This window comes from Xenopus tropicalis, chromosome 8 (genome assembly GCF_000004195.4).
Source record: "Xenopus tropicalis strain Nigerian chromosome 8, UCB_Xtro_10.0, whole genome shotgun sequence".
NCBI lineage: Eukaryota > Metazoa > Chordata > Amphibia > Anura > Pipidae > Xenopus > Xenopus tropicalis.
Genome location: NC_030684.2, coordinates 68,462,297 through 68,483,154, shown reverse-complemented (window position 1 = coordinate 68,483,154; position 20,858 = coordinate 68,462,297). Strand labels below are relative to the sequence as shown.

The window sequence follows — 20,858 nt, the reverse complement described above, 5'->3', positions numbered from 1 at the left end:
AATTGTTTGCGCACAGTAATAAAACGATTAGTAGTCTTAACATATGGTGCAACGAATTTATTTTATACTTCACATCAAATATATTATAAATAAACTTTTAGCTTTGTTAACAGCTTCCACCACCTATAAATATACGGGCCGCGTTCGCTCACCCCGCCCATCCCCACTTTACATTAGAAGAGTAAAGTGCGCAGCAGCAAGGCCTTCAGGAAAGCAACTGCTGTTGCTATACGTAAAATCGTCATTTTCACCCTGCCCACTCATAACCCAACCCGCTCCAGTTTTGCCACTAATCTAACCACGCCCGCAAAGCGTCTCCTTGTCACGCCTTGCTAAATCGCCCCGCCCTCGACCCCGCCCAGTGCTGTTTCCCTCGCCTCTTTCTTTCTCTCTATATTTTCCTCTACAGCTCTTCCTACCCAGAATCCCCCGCGGAAGCCCTACAATGAAATTTAAGAAGTTTTTTAGGTTTCGGCGCCATTTTCGATTGGACTGAGGTAAGGAGGGAATTTTTTTTTTCCTAGGGAATAACTCGCCGGAGCGGTTTTGTGTAGTTTCCCTTCATCTTCCTCGGGCTTTACTGCACCGAAAAATCGGGAAAAAATTGGAAAAAATTCCCCGAGGTGTCCGGAGTGTGGCGGCGGCCTCTCTCCCCGTCCAACCCCCCTCCTCCTCCCCCGGCTCCGCCCGGCACAGAGTAGGGACAGGAGACTGACCGTTACCCGGGGCAGTGAGGGTGGAGGCCGAAGCCCGCCACACACCCGTTTATCGCGGTGTGGAATGTACCAAAGCACTTAGCCCCCGGGGGGAATGGGCCCGGTTAGGGGTTTAAGTCCCGGGTGTGAGGTGGATTTATGTTAGGTGTAAATAAGGGGTTGGCTAGAATAAGGTACAATTGCTTTCTCATAGAATGTGTTCTTAAGGGTTTATTTTAAAGTGGAAAGAAGAGTGAAAAAGTTGCATATTTCTTGTGCGTGTAAATAAATTGGCGTTGTTTGTTTTCTTGGCGGTGCGCACTCTAGAGTCAGTGTGTGTACTCTCCGCCGTGTTCCGCGCACCCTCCTATCTAGCGAGCCGCGGCCCTCCTGCGCTTCCGTAACTCCTGGCTCCCCTGCATAGAGTTGCGCCTCCGCAACAACTGGAGGGCTGCGCACACTGGTCCCTCACTGGTGTGGGAGAGACGCGGCCAATACAATCATATTCCTTATAATAAGCGATACATTATGTGGGTGCTCTTGGGATATTTTGTTGGGAGGGGGGGGCGGGGGAAGCGGTCCTAAATTTTAGGTATTGAAAATTACTCCACTTAAAATAGACACTTTTAATTGGGGTGAAACGTTTGTGTATGTTTGTGTGTAAATATATATATATACACACACATACACACACTTAAAGGGGGCAAAGGGGAGGGGGAATGGTATTGGGGGATGGGGGCTATTTTACTGGAAGGGTAGTCTGGGCGGGGGATCTGTACACTGGTGGGGGGGTTGCAGGGCGCTGTCTGTTGTGGAGGGTTAAACAAAGGGGCTGAGAAGCTCACCCCCGCCCCCCCCAGTGGGTGTAAATAATACAGCTGGTAGAGGTGGTGTATTCTTTCTCATTTCTTAACTTCTGATTGTGAATATATATATATTTTTTTCAATTTCCAGCTATGACTTGTTATGCAAAGTGTTTAATGATCACAAACAACACTATAACTGATGCACTTTTGTGTCTATTGGCTGAGGGTGTGAGTTAGAATACGAACCGGACAATCTTTAGCAAGTGTGCACACAAACATTTTTTTTCATGTGTAACATTGTTGTACTGCATTATGAAATCAGCTTATTGGAGATGTAATGGATAAAAAACATTTAAGGCAGTGGTCAAACTCTAGAATATGTCAGTTTCTATATTGCCCAACTCCACAATCCTGTGTTTAGTTTGTTTTTTTTAAACTCCCTCTCTGTGAATAGCATTTAACATTTTAGAATGTTGTAAGGTGACTGCCATCGAGTGACAGCTTTGATACAATGGAATAGCCATACTTGTGAAATGACCATTTCTGCTTTGGTCGGATTTAAAAAACAATTTTTATCTGTCCTCTCCAAAGTGTATTCACTGATAATAGAAACATTGAAAGTGTACTCAAAAGCTCATGGAGTCTGTAAATATTACACATATCAAACTAATGTGTATCTTATAAAGCAAGTAGTTTCCAATAATTTAAGATTTTCAATTTTTTACATCTGATTGGCCTGACATGGGAAGAGCCCTATTTATATTATACTATATATTTAAAGAAGACTAAAAGGGCATTTGCAAATCCACAGAACAGTGAAAGGGGAGGGGCTATAAATTGTCATATGTCATAACATGCAGTTGAAAGTATACAAATATCAGACTTTCTAAAAGAATTGAAACATTGATATGCGTATCATATACCTGCATGAAGTGAAATTAAAGCCTGCCTTGCTTTATTTGTAAAACCCACAATTTGTTCTTTTTTTTTTTTTTTTTTAATACTGTTGAAGTGACCGTATGATTCTCTTGCAATGCAGACAGGCAGTATTATAGGTGTATGTTTAATTTTTTTTAAGAGTAACATTTGCATATGTTTAGCTTAATTACTACAGCAGTTTTGCAATATGAGGAAATCCCCCTTTACTCCAGGTTTAATTAAAAAAAAAAAACAAATAATTCAAAATGTACTTTCTTTAATACTATTTATATTTAATGGGCAAACCTTTCAGTTGCAAAATGCATCAAGTGAACCAGTATCTTGGCTATCAACAGTTGCAAGAGGTCTATGGGCTGTCATCAGAGCCACAATGTACAGAAAGCAATTTACTGCCCATACTGTTTAAATTAAATGTACTAATATAAAAAGATTCAACATCTCCTCAATTAACCATTTTATGTCAACAGAGTTTCTATTTGAAGTAAGAGCCTTTTATCGAACGAAACCAAGTTTGCTAAGAACCTGCCTGTCATTGGCTGATAAGGTAATGTTTATTTTTTTTTAGACAACAGTGTTTCCAATGGACATGCACATTACATTCATTATCATACAAAGATCTCTTAACAGAACACTAAATGGTATAGGGTCAATTTCTATTTCCACACTTTGCCATTTATTGTAGCATTGTGTTCCTGTAATCACGCAACTTTGCTAAAATGGCTTTAGTATTCTACCTTACTGCTCAATAGAAATGTAGTATTGTCAAAATTGCAGGAAAATATACTACTTGAAAAAGTCTGGGCAGTAGTTTAAATGAAACAGGTATGTAAAAATGTCCTTAGATTGTAAGCTCTATGGGGCAGGGGAATCCTTCCTTTTGTCTCTTAATTCTTAGAACTTGAATGTAATTGTATTTTTTATATTTTTGTTTTCTGTCCTATTATATTGGTTTCATGTATAGCTCTGCACTTGCATGTAGCGCTATATAAATAAAAATATATTTACATATAATTTGGATTTATGTTTAGTGTTTGTGCATGAGTTAATAGTCACATCAGGCTGTCCGAAAAGAACCAGAAAGATCACTTGAGTTGAAAGCTGCTTTCAGTTTTTCTATTAGTTAGTGGTTAGTATAAGGGAATAGATCTCTGTACCTGCTATGGGTAGAATTAAGGGATTGTTCTGCTAATGCAGTGCCTGGAGTTTTCCAGTGCAAGCCAGTTTTGGCTGGTCCCTCCCCCAGCTCCTACATAAAGGCCCCTTAAAGTAATTCTTTTGCACCATAATACTTTTTGGTGTTGGAAGAAGAGCTATTAGACACACACAGTTCACCTTAAGATTAACTTTTAGTATGATATTTTATTTTTTTACATTTTGGTTTAGCAAATTTTAAGTTTGTAATTTCAAGTGCTATTTGGTTTTAGGCTCAGATTTACACTAGTATCCAGACACTGGTTTTAATGAGACTTCAAGATGAAGAGAAAATAAGTAATACAGAGCAAAGCAATAGCAATACAGATGTTGTATTGCAAATTTTCTTGTTTTTGGGGCTCCATTTGAAGCTTAAACTAAAAAACAATGCAAATAATTATATAATTCCAAACTAACTAAAAGTTAATAACTTTAAGGTGAACTGCCCCTTTAAGCTAAAAGCACACAATAGGCGGTGTCATTTTGCAGAGTAGTGCTGAAAACCACCTTTTCCACCTCAAAGTGAACTGCCTGAGATCATCAGTAGTTCGTTGTTTTTTTGTTTTTAAGCCACAAAGCAGTAATCACCCCCAAAATATTTGATTGCAGGTGATCATTTACTTTTTTTCTTGGGAAAACTTAGCAAAACACTGCAGTATGTCCCTTTTCAGCTAGTAATGACCACGAACGCTGAGTATGGGATTGTTCCTACTGATTATTACTATTATATTGGCAATCTACATTTAACTTAATAAGTGTGCTGAAACATAGACCATGTCTTGACTACAGTCAGTAGGTGTTTGGGCTGATAGTGACTCACTGTGGGAATTTTCCCCAAACCCCCCCCCCCTTCCCCCCTCTAATTTTTACATTAGCATTATGTTACCTAATCTGCCCACCAACCGCTTATGCTTACCAATGAGTGTGGCCCTCCAGCCCTCTTGCTCTGTCCTTATGTGGAAGGTGTACGTTCTTCTGTCACACCAAACTGTGAAGAAAGGTACATTTTTGTAATTGGAAGGATTACGAATGTAAACAATGCTCTAATCATAGAGTATGACACGAGGAGATGTTGCCCTGCGAATAATCTCCTCAAATGCTTTCCTACCGGTGAGAATGTACATTGCAGGTAGGAAAACATAAGTGTCGCTTTGGCTTTCCTAAGTTGCCTCGGAAAGAAAAGGCTTATCTATGTAACCTGTGCCCCTCGAGAAAAGGCACTGAGTGTGCTGAAATATATTACTGGACTAGAGGAGCTAGAAGGTACGTGTCACTTGCACTTTAAAGGGGCATAAGTTCATAGTTACTGTTACAGGCAGAATATTAGTCAAGCATGTTGAGCACAATTTTAAGTCAAAAATTGACCATATACACATATATTATTTGCCTGACTGTTAATTTTGCTTGTTACAGGTTAAGAACTGGAAATCTGACTCAAGGCTCCATTAGTAAGTTCTTGTTTTAACAATCTTGTAACAATTTCTCAAAGCATCTGCCCTTCCTTAGGACACCAGGTATTTATATTATTAAAGAAACCAAGCTACAGTTCCACAAATAGCTGTGAAAATAGGCTTTTGCATATTCCCTCTGGCAACCTACAGTTGCCCTATTGTGTAGGAGCACTTTATTCTAGGAAAAAGTGAGACTAAAATGGTACATTAGAGATACTCTAATTTTTATTTTAGGATTCCGTGATTTTGTCATTCAACTTTAGTATAGCATTGTCCCCCTCTTTATTACAATCCTCTATTGTAGATGATTTAGTCAAGACTGCCTGATGGTGAGCTGCTACATAGGATACGTTTCCTTCACAAAGAGAGACATAAGACATACTTTCTCAGTAAGTGCCTAGCATTTAAGGGAGATAACAAACATTCATATTAACTGCAGTGTGTTTAGAGTTGCAGTTATATTTAATTTAAATTGCCATAACATCTTTTGTTTAAGCCTAGGTTGAAAATTTACCTTCCTCTGCTTCTGTGGGATAAGGACTAATATTTTGAAGGAAGTCCTTTATAATCTGTTTGTTCTTTTGACAAAGTCTAATGGAGGCTCTGTCTCAATTCTTTTAAGGGAAATTAGGTCTTGTACATCTAGACACAGACCAAGAAGTCTTTGAGCCAATTGTCCTTCAAAATATCACTCTTAAATATATTTGGGAGAATGACATCTTATATTATTGTCACATAATTAAATATTCCTACTGGTTACCAAATGAATAGTTGTCCAAGTTTTAGTTGGAGAGATATTTAAAGTTAGACAGTTGTGGATATCTTTTGTCTTTTTGTTAACAGAGCACTGACCACTTTCTGCTGGATTTAGAGACTGTCGGGAATGAACTGTCATGGGAGCTGCTATGACACCATTGCAAAATCAAGTGTTTTACTGATTAAAAGGTTCTTTAACAACCAGTCACTTAGCCAGCCCTATAGCTTATTCTGTTTTCCCAGCAACAGGTAAATGTCACTGGAGTATGCTGGAGTCCCTCCGCACATGCATAACTTGCCCTTGTTGGCCTGTTAGCACATTATTTTGGGCAACTTGCCCACAGATAGTATCTGCAGACATTGGCCTGCAACAAGAAAAAAAAAAAAGTAGGCCACAATACCTTACCAGTATTTAAATAAATGCACTAAATTAATAAAATAGTTTTTAGCACTGTTAACATAAAAGGAACACACAAATGAATGCAGTGGTATTTCTTTAACAGCATGCTTATATCTTATTCATTGTCACTAGTACAGTTCTAGAAAGTTTGTTTTGTATTTGTGTTCTAATCATACAAACAAGCTTGATTAAAAGGCAGCAGGAAAGCAGGTCTTCTGAAATTGACATGCATTTCTATACATATAAATATGTAATGCGGCTTACAGAAATACATAACAAAATATCTGGTATAAGAATCTTTATACAGTGCTAGTGTGTGTGCTGTACTGTGCATTTTACAATACAGTGATAGTGCAGGTATAAATTGAGAGCTGCAATAAATGGTTACTGGGAATATACAGTAATAATGTGTAACATGGAGACACAAGGTATAGGTTTAGATTTTATTGAGACCTGTGTAATCATATCTATACAAATGTTTCAAAGGAAAAATCTGTGCATTTACAGTCACAGGTGATCCTGAAGGTTTTTTTTTTTTTTTTTTTTTTTAACAGCCTCGTTTTTTTAACAGCCTTGTTAAAGGGGTTGTAAACATACCTGTAAGACTGTCCAACAGCACCCCCTTGTTTTACTATTGGAGTTGCTGGAAAACATAATTATACATGAAAGAAAATTCACCAATAAGAATTCATCTGACCAAAAAACTTCATTATAAATGCAAAAGAATCCACCAATAAGTATGCTATTTCCCATCACTATACCATGCATATAGCTGTTACCTTACACATAAAGAGAGAATTCTTATTTTTTTCTTCATTATATTACACTGGAATAAAGGGCAGAAACATATTGGTAAAAGTTGTATTGTGCATTATTGCTTTAATACAACCCTGATGTTCCTAGACTACAGCTTCCAGCATTCCTCGCCCTTCATTATATGTTACACTGTTCTGGGATTTGTAGTCCAGCCACAGCTAAATAGTTTGGTTGAGCGGTGCTGTGCTGCAGGTTTACAACCCCTTTAATTACAGGATGTTTCGTATATGGGAATAAAAGGCTCCTTCTTAAACACTTTCACGGAGGGATGGAACTTTATTTTGGACTAGGTGGTGTTCAGTCATTCAATAGGCATTTATACCTTTTACTGCAGGTGGTCAATCTGATCCAGAGAGAAGGTATATGGAATGGGGCGAGGCCACCTTAATGGTTAGGATCTTCAGATGTATTTTTCTTCCCATATAGGCATGACAAAAGTTAACAGATTAGAGAGGGTTTCCTGTAAAATAATACTGTTGGACACCCTATTGGTATGAGCAGCACGTTGGATGGACCAATGTTCAACTGATATATGTAACTCATAATTAGCAAAACTTGCAAGATGGTCAAAATACACGGTGCATTTGCCTGCAACTATTAAACCAAATTAATTATACAGTTGTTGTTGGTGTTAAAACAACTTCATAGCTAATACATTTTCCCATGAGCTTTGACTGGCACCTCTCATTTTGCATTTTATGTCCAAAAGCAATACCCTAGATGTGAAAGTACTGAACATTATCCAGCAGTGAAATAGAGCTGTACTGTATTTTACCACCTGACACTAAATTGGTCAGATACATGAAGCAGGATAAACAGATGGAATGGCCCAAGTATGATGGCACCAGGATGTAAGGAGTACCGCAAATGTTTAATGTTCTACCCACAAACACAATCTTCCTCTCTAAAATGAAGGCTGTTCTAAAAATAGTACTTTCCTTTCATGCATCTTCGTTTTCCCTGAATTTGTCTAATCCTGTGGCCCCAAGTGTAATGGCTTGTATTATCCGGCAGGCTTTTTTTAATTCTCCATCTATCAAAGAGAATTAGATATACTTTTGTGCCACATATTATAACTTGCTGGCGCTATAAAAACATGCTCTGTGGTCTACAAGTGTGCATATGTGCCAACGCTAATAGGTGTAGGCTGTGATAAGTGGCACAAATAAATATAAGGTCTGTTTTTTTATTACATCATCTTTAGATGTAAATGTTCACTCATTCTCATCAGTCCATGGCCCATTTGAGCTTAAAACTGTATTTTTCTGTCGCTTTTAAACAGGTATGCATATATCTTTCATTAAAACCTTTCACTGTGTGGCCCTATAATCTATGCAGTTCATTACTTACAAATTAACATTTTATACATTCATTTCCTTCATTATTGCATGAGATAGGTGACTTGTAAACCAGGGACTGTACTTTGCCCTAAAGGGGTTTTTCATACTTAAAGAGAACAACTTTTAGTATGACATGACGAGTGATATTCTGAGACAATTAGCAACTTGTCTTCATATATTATTTGTTTTTTTTTTTCAATTTTTTGTTCAGCAGCTCTCTAGTTGCTAGGGTCCAAATTACTTTAGAAACCAGTTATTGGTTTGAATGAGACACTGAAAAGTGACTGTAAACGGGGGATGGTGTGAATAGAGATATTAGTAAAAAAAAAAAAAATTAAATTGTAGCCTCAGAACACATCTCCCTTGTCACGGCGACTAATCTCCCCGAACTACCATCCCACCGGTGAAAATGTAAGTCGCCGGTGGGATGGTAGTTCGGGGAGATTAGTCGCCCGTGACAAGGGAGATTTGTCGCGGGCGACTAATCTCCCCGTGTGCCAGAGCCCTTACAGTTGTGTGTATAAGTAAGTTCACTCCATAGCAATTTTTAGACTTTTTCAAGAAAGATATTTGATCTTAGTTTCAACAAAACTGATAGAAATTTCAACATGCGGGAAAAGTAAGTACACCTCCACATTTATCACTATGTAAAATACCCAGCATTCAGTCGGGTTCACCAGATCAGGTGCAAATGATTAGCAAGTAGTTAGGAGTCTGCCTAAAGGTGGCCATACACGGGCAGGTTATAGCTGCCAATTCAGGTCCTTTAAAACATTTCAGCAGCTTATCTGCCCGTGTATGAGCACCCCTGACGGGCCATCCTGACCGAGATCTGGGCTGAAATTGTGCAGATCTAAATCAGGCAGGTTTTCCGTCTGATCGGGGCTGTGTCGGATCATTGATGCAGTTCTCGGTCTCACTGCTGGTTTAATTTGATCATTTGGCCCTAGGGCCAAACAATTTAATATAGTCCAATAAGGCATATTGGGAGAAGATCCACATATTTGCCGACCTCCATAAACGAGTGGATCTTGCCAAGTATGGCCACCATGAGACCAATTTCCCACAGAGCGATTTAGTTGCCCGTGATAGATCTCTGCTACCGCGGGCGACGTATATCTTCAAAATGTCTTTCCACTGCCAACAAAGGGTATTGCTGGTGGAAAGGCCTACACGTGACTTTGGCTTTTCCAAAAACAATAGCGATGCATAGGCCTTTACACTGGCGATTCCCTTTGTTCTCGGTGGAAGGGCATTTCAGAGAGATTAGTTGCTGTGGTAGCTGAGTTATATTGTGGGCAACTAAATCTCTCCATGGGACAGCTTTATTTAAGCCTCAGACATTTAGTTAGGTTTGTTCTTGTTGAAATGTGTGGGATCAACATGCCTAGATGGAAAGAGTTCTCGAAGGCCTGGGAAGTATTTAAAAAGATCCTCAAATGACTGGACATTGCATCAATCATTCCCACTGTCCGTAAGATCTACAAGTGGAGAAGATTTCAAGCAAGTGCCAATTGGCCCAGGCCAAGAGCAAAGCACAAGATGCTGAAAGAATTCTCTAAGAACCCCAGAATTTCATCATAGGACCTGCAGGTAGGGCTGCACATATTAGATTTAGAGAGATGCTAGAAGCAAATCTTAGCTGTCTATAAAGAGCAAGACTAAAGTTAGGCAAAGACCAGGATTACTGGAACAGTGTGCCGGACAGAAAAGGCAAAGATAGTTGTTTGGCTGCTGTACCAGAAGACATGTTTGGTGAAAACCTTTACCAATGGATGCTTGAGGATATGAGACCATCTGTCAGAGATTGGAGCTTAATCGACCTTAACCTTTCATTGCAACATGACCCTGAATTGTCTAGTAAATCCACCAAGGAATGGCAGGTTCTGGAATGGCCAAGTCTGGATCTAGTAAGATGTTTTGGGTATTTGAAACATCCTGTACATGCAAAAAAAAAAACCAAAACACTCAAACACTGTCATCTGAAAAAATGATCCTAAGAAAATTGTAAAAATTTCTCGGTTGATGTCAGATTGGTTAAACTACCTACTTTAGGTTGCTCCTTTCAAAGGAGGTCATACCAGGTATTGGAGCCAAGGACGAATTTACTTTTCCCATGCATGGAAATGGCATATCTGTTTTTTGATTTTGAATTTCAAAATTGTTTTTATTTTATTTTTTTGTTCAATTGCATCTTTATCTTAATATATTTATTTTTTTAATGAAGATCAAATACTAATATATTCACATATGGAAACTTTGTGGTGTGTGCTTACTTTTTCAGATAACTGTATATATTGCTAATTCTTAACATTAAAGGAAACTAAAACTAATGACCTAGTGAACAATATAGGTCTCTATAGTATTATATCACATTAGAAAGCCCGTATGTAAAGCACTTATTCGTCTAAATCATAAAAATATACTTGTATGTGCCATTTGGGTACTAAGGGCCCCACCCCTGGGATCATACGTTTCACAGTGCACACAGACAAACCAAGGGTACACATACCTATGAGGTCACATCAGCCAGTTATTAGACAAAGTTCAGTGTTTTACTCCCACACTTCTTCCTGTTACAGTTAGAGGCATTATTAGAGATATTCTTTTTGGTCTAAATGAGCACACAGACTATCACAAAACGGTGGCTCCCGGGTTTCTCTGTGGCTACCCCCAACTGATAATATAGTATATGTGTGAGCCATGGACATTCTCAGCAGCATCCCACAGCAGTATACATGGATTCACCCTGGAAACAGGTGGAGTAGATAAATTAGGGAATGTGATGTGATAAATTGTATTATTACACAGGCAGTACAGCTCATAGTCAAGATTATAGACTAAAATTTTACCTGAGCTTTACTGCCCCTTTCACTGTAAATGCCACTTTACGGTAAAACTAAATGTTGTGCGCAAAATAAGCAGTAAAAAGTATTTATGTTAAGATTCTGGAAAAGCTAACAAAATTTCTTTAATTTTACAGTGTTTCTGGATTTGCTGTCTGAAGAAACTACTACATTTTAGATGCTTTGAGGTGATCTAGCAGCACATCATGGTTTGTAGAAACAAGGAGATACAGACCATTCTGAGCTGCCTCTTGACCTCAGAGAAAAGCCAAAGAACCCTTGGACGCTGTTTTGAGTAATTGCATGTTGTATTTAAGTTTCAATCTGTGCAGCATTTTCAGATGGATTTTCTAATATTTATAAAATCTGACAACTTTCTTTTAATATTGTCAGTCTCTGTAAATCTGTTCTTTACAAGTATGCACTTAAATGGACACCTCATCTAATGTTTATCTTTCCTAGTAGTATAAGCGTGTACAAGGAGCAAAGGGGACCTGTCACCCTAAGAAATAATTCAAAATTATTTTCTTTTGGGGTAGTCAAGCATAACGTCAATTACATTATATAAATGATTTAAATCTTGTTTCCTTCAGTCTTGGAATAACACAACTACAGCAAGCAGGCAGGCTCCATATTGTTATTAAAGAAAGCTTTGTGTCATGCCAAAATTTTGTGTATGTGCCAGAATAGTGGGCCTGATGCCCATGCCATGTACTGGCTACACAAATAGATGGTGAGGAGGGAGGGGGAAAGTAATTGTCTGCCCCACCTCTGTGCCAAAGGCAGTGATCTCCAACCAGTGGCTCAGGGGAAACATGTTACTTCCCAACCCTTTGGATGTTGCTCCCAGTGCCCCCAAACCAGGTAGTTATAATTGAATTCCTGACTTGGTGGCAAGTTTTGGTTGAATAAAAACAAGATATGCTACCAAATAAAGCCTCCTGTGAGCTGATAGTGTGCATAGACGCTGCCTAATAGCCAATCTTGGCCCTTATTTGGCACCTTCATGAACTTTTATGATGCTTGTATTGCTCTTCTCAATTCTTTTTATATTTGACTGTGGCTCACGAGCAAGAAAGTTTGGGGACCCCTGGCCTAAGGCATAGAGGGGGGGGGGCAGGCAATATATGATTGACAGCTAGAATTTTTTAATGCTTTTATAATGGGTATGGATGTGTTAAAGGAGACATATCCTATAAAAATGATGAATGTACCAGAGAATTATACTCCTCTAGATATAGAAGGATTGTGCTTAAAAAAGTAGTGTTTCTGACTGATTTATTGAGAAATTCCACAAAAACCCCACTAGCCCCGCCCATCTGTTCCACTTCCTGTTGGCTGAATTCTCTGGATGAGCTGGGGAGCCGGCGGCCCTCCGTACCCTGCACTGTAGGATAGGAACCAATCAGCAGCTAGGCTGACCTGATAGGGAACTGAAGCCTGTCTTTGCTTGGGTGACTGCAGGGCTGTGATTGGCTCTCCCCCTCCTACTGTGTTTCTGGCAGGGAACATTAGGACACGCCCACTCTCCATTTCAAACTCGGACAGAGAAGCGAGAGGATCTATAGGGAGCTCCAATAAAGGGGCCATTGTTACAGATAGGTTTAATTTTTAGCACAAAGGGAAACCAGCACCGGATATTATTCATAATTGCCTACAAAATTAGGGTTTTTCCCATTTATCCAATATGTCATCTTTAATAAAACAGTACCTTCTTGAATCCACTCAGAATGCTAAGGCATGTGAGAGAACTGGCAAATAAAAGTCTCTGCTGTTCTGGAGCTCAACACTTTATCACCCACAAGTTAACATTAAGGATTTGACACTCATAAGGAGTCAGTGAAAATAGGAAAATTTTATATATAAATGTTTTGAACATCTAGTAATGTTTATGTTCTGTTGGCAAAATATAAAATATTACTTAAACGAACCTTGCAGCATGTGCATGTGTTTTACTGTTCTACCTTTCTTCTCTTTCAGAACTAGTGGATGTGGGTATTTTCATCCCTGCAAATAACATTTTTTTAAATATGTAAACTATATTTTGCAGTATAAACAATAGATTCATGTTAAGATACAGGTTCCATTTGACTTTTTAAACTTTAGTATTTACAGTGTATGAAATTGTATTGAATGCAATTAGTTATTAACAGATTTCTTACATGTGTTCTAGCAATCTTGCTTTAGCAGCACGTAAATACTGGAGTTCATGACCATATCTGCACTCTCCAGTATTACTTTGCTGCTATATTAAGATTGCCATAAGTTGCACAAGGAAATAGGAAGTCTACTTAAAGGCCTCAAAGTAATACTGCTTCAATCTAATTCTGTTGTGTATGAAATTTGAGTCATTATTTATTCAAACTCTCTGCATCCTCCCGTTTTAAATAACCGGTTGATAGGAAGAGCTGATAAGTAAAATATTTCATAAAATTAAAAGTGGTCATGGGCTTTTAATACTCCTGTGCGCATCATTATTTGGTTTATGTACTTCCCTCATGACATTCAATTTAAAACAGCATAACTAACTTTTTTTTTTAGCTCTCTTGTTGTGTTTGTTTTGTCAAACATTGAAGCGAATGTGTGTTGTGGCCATTAGAGTTATTAGCTAAGCTTTCACAATGTGCACTTCCAGCATACAGATGGCCAGACTTGTGGGGGAATGGTTAGAATTCCTTCCTTGCAACACAGTGCTCCTAGTTAAGGCCTTTACTGGAAGCCATCTTTGTATCCTCCCCTTGTATACAAAATTATCTACAATTTGTGTATATGTGTGTGTTAAATATATAATGGACTTAAGATTGTAAGCTCCACTGGGGCACAGGCATGATTGACTGATTTGGATGATGTTTAATCTTAGTTCTGCAGAATTTGTTGGCTTTATATGAATAAATAATAATAAAAAAAAATCTTGTATTGTAAGTTTGTCTTCTACAGTAAAAACAGCTTGTCAGTTACAAACACTGCAAATTGGTGGAATATTTCCCCATTACCAACTAATTCTCTTAAATGGGTGGCTCACCTTTGGGTTAATTTATAGTATGTTACAGAATGTCCTATTTTGAGCAACTTTTTCATCTGTCTTCATGTTTTATTTTTTATAGTTTTTTTGCCTTCTGTGGGGCTGAAATGTTATTGTTACTTTGTATCAATAATATTTCTATTCAGGCCCTCTATTAATATTTCTGTGTCTCATTTACACTGCTGCCTGGTTGCTAGGTTAAGTTGCACCCTAGCAACCAGACGGCTGCAAAAAAATCCAATCTGCTGCTACATAATTCTGAAAATAATAAAAAATGAATACAACTGCAAATTGTCTCAAAATAGCACTCGCTTCATTATACTTAAGTTAAATTTTAGTTATTATTATGTTATATAAAGGCTAATTCTAAGCAACTTTTCACTTTGCCTTTATTTTTTCTTTTGTAGTTTTTGAATTCCTTCCCACCTTCTTCTGACTCTTTCCACCCTTCAAATGGGGGGGGTCACTGACCTAACATCTAAAAATATTACATCCATCCATCCTTTACTTTTTTTTTTTTTTTTTTTGAATTCCAATTCCAAAAATGTTTCAAACCACATCATTACATTAAAAATAATGAAAAGACGGCATATTTAATTGATATTGAAAAGTTGCGTGAAATTAATTTTTTTTTAAAGTTTTGAGTTTTAAGTTGTGCCTGAGTGGAGTTCCCCTTTATGGCCATTTCCTCAAAAATCCTTTCTAATCTTTGTGGGTGGATGTGGGAGTCAGTGGCAAGTAATACTAATGTATTCCACGTATGATTCGGCATGTGACTGTTTGTTGCATCATCAGTGCATGATATATTGTTAACTGGTAAACCTTTATTACAATACAAAGTGGTATCAAATAGAAATAAACCAGATCATTCATAATGGGCTTATGTCATATGCTATCCTTTTTAAGGGAGAGTAACGCCAAAAAAAGAAAAATACAATGTACTCTTTGTATGTTCTGATAATACAGGTGTGTTTGCTTCAGAAACTTCAGCAGCCATTGGGAGAAAAGGTACAGGTTACATAGCAGATACCAGATAAGCTCTGTAGAATATAATGGGAATCTACACAGCTTATGTGTTATCTGCTATATAACTTGTGCCTTTTTTCAGCTTGAATGGCTGCCCCCATGGCTACACAGCAGCTTATTTATATAAACTATAGTACATAATATATTAATCACTTTGATACACTTTTATTTATGGATGCAGCGAATCCAGCATTCAGTTCAGGATTTGGCCAAATCCACGCTAGTGGCCGAACCGAATCCATAAAATCATGTGACTTTGTCCCATAAAGACGGAAGTGGAAGATTTTTTTTCTCTTTGACCCTTCCATATCCTAATTTGCCTATGCAAATTAGGATTTGATTTGGTATTTGGCTGAATCTTATATGAAAGATTCAGGGTTCCTCTAAACCTGAAAGTATTCAGTACATCCCTACTTTTATTTTTTGGTGTTACTGTTCCTTTAAGTAGGCTTTTGGAAGGACCATTACAAAATATAGTGAAAAGTAGACTGATTGGCAGCTATTCCCCATTACCAGTCCTGACGGAATGATGAACATGGGCAGCAAATGGCAGACCTCAACCTGTCGCCACTCCATGTGTATGAGCTACAGCACATTATATTATTATTATGGGAAGCTGTTACAGGGGCATGGGATCATTTTAACCACCCATTTTTCCACACCATATGCCCAAAGCAAAGCAGCTTAGAAAAATAGAGCTCCTAGCATTTCAGGCAGAGGAATCGTTCAGGAAAGGTGTCAGGAAAAGCGTGTATTTTTTAAGGGGGCAAACACCATGTGCACAGAAATATCTAGTCTCTATACTAAATAACTCACAAAATGTCTCTGTCCATGGCATGTGTAAATATTGCTCTAAAAAAAATATATAGATGCTTGAGTTTACTCTAAATGTTTCATTCCATGTAATTTAGCCAAAATATATTGTAAACCTCTAGTAAACGATTTGAGTTTGACAGAAATTCGCCTATATTAGTGAACAGGTTTGTGTGGACACTATAACATGTTGTGGAGGACATTTCAGATTCTTGTGGACTTGGTAGGTAGTAAAATATTGCAATTCCGGTAATATCTGGTGATATACTGTATTTAATTCTTTAAGAGCTTTCCTTTCTTTAATTGTAAACATCTCATTATATTCAAAACAAAGACAGATGGATATAACGCCATACTATGTGGAAGATCGTAGCTGTAGACTAATCAAGTGGTTTCTAGGAGATATTACTGATATTTAAGTGTATACATCTCTGGCCTTATCTCCTGGAGGGCCAATCAGAAAACAAGGCAACCCTGGCTTGCTTACAGATAAGAGGGACGCTTCCCCACAGCCTCTTTTATCTTCTATTGTTTATCATTTCTACTAATTCTTGCTGCTCACCCATTATATAATGTGTTCTTATGTTTCTATGTTTTGTAATACGTTTGGGGGAAACAAAAGAAAACTCCATTAAAACAGGAAGTTATTCACATGGGTTTTCATTTGTTTATAGATAAAAACAATAATTTCTCACTCAGAGCTGCGCTGTCCTGCTCATCTGTTTGAACTCGCTGGTCTCCCCTTCTTTATTTACTAACCACATGGACATGTACATACTTATAAATGATTCTATGTGCAGACTGAGGCGCTGCAGTTTCTTAGATTTCAGTTGTGGTTTATGGAATAATGCAGAAATATGTTACTGAGAGCTAACACTTAATTCTGGCACAAGGTTTAACAATTACACATGAATTCTATACTTAAAATTTACAAAGATCTTCTGCTTAAACTTTTCTGCAGTTAATGATAAATGAATAATATAGGGCATACTACTAAAACTACAGAAATAAGCATGCAGTGACAAGTCCAAGATTACTTCTGTTGGATACTTATTAACATTTAAATTCAAGTTTTCACCATTATTCAAGGTTTTTGTTTTTTTTCCCTCAGGTAAAATAGTACACTCAACTTGTGTCAGGGTGTTTGAGATTTATTAAGCACAAAAACTTATAAAAAGTTGGCATCTAAGAGTTGGCAAGTTGATATTAAAGTCAATGGGAGTTGAATTAAATTATTTGACATTTGGCAGACTCAGTGAAAATGATGGGAAGAATGTGACTTTATTGCCTTCAAGTTGTTTTACACGATCAAGTACTTAGTTAGTTAGGTGAGTTTCCCAATTCAAATAAAAAACTTAAAAGCTAGATTTTTTTTAAAAAAATATGCCTCCCTGCTTATCCATAAGATTATTATACAAGCTGAAGAAATGAGCATATGCTGCTCCATACTGGTGCCTGTGATTCCACTCCATAGACCACTCACCCACCCACCTAAGCAAATGATACAAGCACCCATGTCTGCCATTATCAGTTGCCAAAATACCTGTACAAGTGAGGTAGAAAAGTTAAAGGTATTACATACTTAATGGAATAATCAACAATCCCCTACAAACAACCATCCAGGCTGCCCTGCCAAGGCAAGATAAATGGTACTTATTTCTCTTTACCCCTGTAAATGTGGCCATACCCAGACAGATTGAAGCTGCTGTTTGGAGTCCTTTAAGCTGGCTGTATATGCACGGATATTATTGCACGAATCCTTGTTCCGTCCAATTTTCATTGCATTTTCTCACCGATCGAGCAGGACAAAAGATTTTTATTGGGTGCCGTTGTAGGTGTCCAAGCAAAATCTGTGTTTAGGGCTGAATCGTCAGCTGGAGGTGGAATCCCTATTATTTTTACCTCCACATCTGACGATTCAGCCCTGAACGTCAATGGAGGGAACGAACGATCTTATCGTAATTGGTATGTGTATTCAGCAGCTTATCTGCCCGTGATAAATATCTGGCCAGGTGTTGATCAGGCAGGTTTGATTTTTCCATCGGATCAGGGACTACATCGGCTTGTTGATCTGGTTCTTGGTCCGAGGGCCCCTATACCTGTGGTTGTAATTCAGTTAGCCCGGTATCGCCTACCTTAGGTGGGTATTTTGGGAGAAGATCTGCTCATTTGGTGGCCTTGCCAAATGAGCAGATCTTAACGTGTATTCTCACAATCACTGATAATAATGTAACCGTTTGAACATCAGATTGTATTTTCTATTTAAACATTTTCAGAAAATATTTATATTGGTAACCCATCACTTTGTTCCTCTGGGGCAATGAAATATGGAAGTTCAAACAATTAAGTGTTATTGTGAATGTCTTAAGTAACCTGTCTCTTAGGTTTGTTTAAAAAAAAAAAAAAAAAATAGATATATATCCTTTAATAAAAGTCTATATACTTCTTTTTTTCCCAAAGATTGCTAAATGTGATTACTGACCAAAATCCCTGTCCAAGTCAGATCAATGAGATCAGATTTATTTAACTTAGGTTCTCCCACAGTCTTGGAGCTCATTTTATTAGTACTTGCCTATAACTTTGATAAAATGAGGCCCTTAATTGCCTTGGTCTTCATCGCAGTCAAAATTTAATAGAATAATAGCACCACCTGCTGGATACTTATTGTCTATATCTATGAAATCATGGAACTGCATTTGGCAGTTCCCAGCACTACAACAAGTACAAATACATAGCAACTAATGGGCTGTGTTAATGCATCAGTGGACTCGGAGCAAACATCTCATTGGTGGGTCCCCACAACTGCTCCAATACATTTCTAATAGGACTACCTTTAAACAGGGAACTAAGCCTAGCCTTCCAGCCTGTACCAACAGTGTTGGGAAAAGATTAAAAAAAACTTATTTGGTCATCACAGTTTATCAAAAATACAGTATATCCTTTAGACACATTTGTTCTAATAAAAAGTAAGCAAGGTAATGTTGAGCTTACTCAGTTGTTAAAAAAGGGGTCTGACATTTCTATGAAATGTTGGGAGTAGACAGTTAATGCAGATAAAATGTCTGATGGTGGGCACTGGGCAATTGTCCCTTCTGCTCATTTATTAAAACAGCCCTGCACAAAGGTTTCTATTTTTAGGCCATGCTGGCCCTAATGTATTTGTGCTATGTGGTTTGTAAAGTGATGTAGAGCAGTGCTGTCCAACGTCTGTGGTGCCGAGGGCCGGAATTTTTCCAGCTTTCATGGTGGATAATGGAAGCCAGTTTTGACCACTCCCCTTTTTAAACCACACCCACTTGAAACCACACCCATGTTATCCCATGACCATACATGGGTAATTGTGGTAGTACAGCAAAAACCTGCCATACGCTGCCTTCCGTACCCTACCTGTATGTGCCTGCCCTATGCTGCCTGTGTGTGCCATACTCTGCCTGCCCTATGCTGCCTATGTTCTGGCACTGCTCCTACAGTCTGCACAATAACTATATATTAAAAAACTTTTTAATTGCAGTACCACCTCAGTATATGTTTTTTGTAGTGTGCAGGGTTTATTCGTGGGTTTCTACTGCTCCTACAGTCTGTCTGAGGTGTGAACAATGTAAGGATTAAAAAGTGTGAACAATACAGGGGGATTACAGTCTGAATCTGAGGTGTGTGCCATGCAGGGGGCCAGGTAATCACAGTACTGATACTATTTAAAGCTTACACAAAGGTAAGCCATCAAAGCAGCCAGACAGGTGGGGGGGCCACACAGAGAGGGGTCGCGGGCCGCCAGTTTGACTGTACTGATGTAGAGTCATGTTGGCTGGGGAATGTAGATCTCTTTACATGTGGGGGGAAATTTTCTTCCCGTAAATGTGCCTTCTTTCTAAAACCACCTAAATTTAAAGCGCCGTTCCATATATCTGCATACTTTATACTGTAAGGACATAAACTTTCTGGCATTTTATTACTGTGTGACATTGTAATAAAACATTGTAAGTATAAATGCAAGGAGTTATAAACATATTGATGGTCAATATACATAGGCTGATACTGTGAGAATTCAAAATAAAAATCAGTTGTCATGGCTGCCACATCAGCTACTGCAAAACCATCACATTTACTGCATTTTATGTGGGGGTAAAGCCACAAAACTCCAGAAATCAATATATTGATGGAAAGTATGCAATCTTGCAAATACAAAATGCATAACTATGTCTTTCTACAGCAAACAACAAAGCTTGCCTAAATCAAAACTTGCTTTTTTCAGTATCTCACCTCCCATATCATTAGGTAGCGATGTAAAACATCAGCAATATTAACATGCAAGGGGTGGGGGTCTGAAAAATTCAATGCACGGTATTAGTTTGGCCCATGTAACAACCCCAATATTAAAATAGTTATAAGAAGTGTTCATGGCTGACAGATTTCATGCCGCACAATGAACATGTTATATGCGTTGTGCGTTGTGCGCAGTTAAAAGCCCCTAGGAGAAAGCCGTATTCCATTACACTCTCTAATAATCCAAATGGGTAAATGTCTTTTTACTTTAAACTGCAAAGCTATGCTTAACATGGCAGTTATGCTGAATTTTACAGACATATATCCCCACATATTCTTACATATAAAGATAAGATACCCTACATATGCATGTCAGGGGTCTGAACAGTTTGATAGGATTACAGAACTGGTGTGTCAAGGCCACAAAATGAAAATATTAAATAATGTTATGAGCACTGATAATTGTTTTGTTTCTACCCCAACTACCATCCACT

The 20,858-nt window shown here is 38.1% G+C and overlaps 1 long non-coding RNA gene and 2 other non-coding genes across 5 annotated transcripts; all 3 read left to right on the top strand.

Annotated features, from left to right (window-relative positions):
* Positions 1-331: 331 nt before the first annotated feature.
* On the top strand, positions 332-11,628 carry LOC100488395. Of its 3 annotated transcripts, XR_004219802.1 has the most exons (6): positions 332-497; positions 2,908-2,984; positions 5,045-5,079; positions 5,387-5,471; positions 5,926-6,087; positions 11,378-11,628. It is a non-coding gene; the product is annotated as an uncharacterized LOC100488395 (long non-coding RNA). The 3 variants fall into 3 exon arrangements; XR_001171667.3 differs by lacking the exon at positions 11,378-11,628 and having other exon boundaries at positions 339-497; positions 5,926-8,185; XR_004219803.1 differs by lacking the exons at positions 332-497; positions 11,378-11,628 and adding an exon at positions 520-1,225 and having other exon boundaries at positions 5,926-8,185.
* On the top strand, positions 11,422-11,495 carry mir15c (microRNA mir-15c). Its single transcript, NR_049636.1, has one exon. It is a non-coding gene; the product is annotated as a microRNA mir-15c (primary transcript).
* A 1,794-nt stretch (positions 11,629-13,422) lies between the features above and the next one.
* Positions 13,423-13,492, top strand: mir16c (microRNA mir-16c). The gene has a single exon (NR_049545.1). It is a non-coding gene; the product is annotated as a microRNA mir-16c (primary transcript).
* The last annotated feature ends 7,366 nt before the right edge of the window (positions 13,493-20,858 follow it).